A 537-nucleotide genomic window follows, 5' to 3' on the forward strand; every position below is an offset into this window, starting at 1 on the left:
GAAGAGACAGAGATCAGGGAGAAGAGCGAGGCCACCGCCGGCCATGGGTTTTCCCGCGCCACAGACAGTGACAGGCTCATTGTTCTAGACGTCCAGGCTGCCCTAGATTTGCCAGTTACCGCGATGACCCTTTGGGTAGGTGGGTTATCTGGAGCGCATCTGAGCCTCTGTTCCCCCATCTTCATCAAGGTGTGACAAATTCCCACCTCTGAAGGATAGGGCCTGAGGCAAATGAGATAAAGCCAGGGATAGCTCCTGGCACTTAGGAGGTGCTGAGGACGCTAAGCAGCTCGGCTCTCTGGCCAGCACGCTCGTGAATGAGGGACCTGAAGGGGCAGCGAGAGCAGTCGCGCCGCGTACCTGAGCCTCCCCCTTCCCGCTCATCTCCCCGTGCGCTTAAATCACGTTTTCCAAGCCTGGCCCCGGGCGCTCCCCTCCCTCTCCCGGCGGTCGCTCCCTCCCTCCCCTCACTCCCACCCGGCCTCCCCGCCCCCTTCGCCCCCACCCTCGGAGCCCGAGCCCGGAATCCCACGCCCT

The sequence above is a fragment of the Galeopterus variegatus genome, unplaced genomic scaffold (genome assembly GCF_000696425.1).
Source record: "Galeopterus variegatus unplaced genomic scaffold, G_variegatus-3.0.2 Scaffold2312, whole genome shotgun sequence".
Classification (NCBI taxonomy): domain Eukaryota; kingdom Metazoa; phylum Chordata; class Mammalia; order Dermoptera; family Cynocephalidae; genus Galeopterus; species Galeopterus variegatus.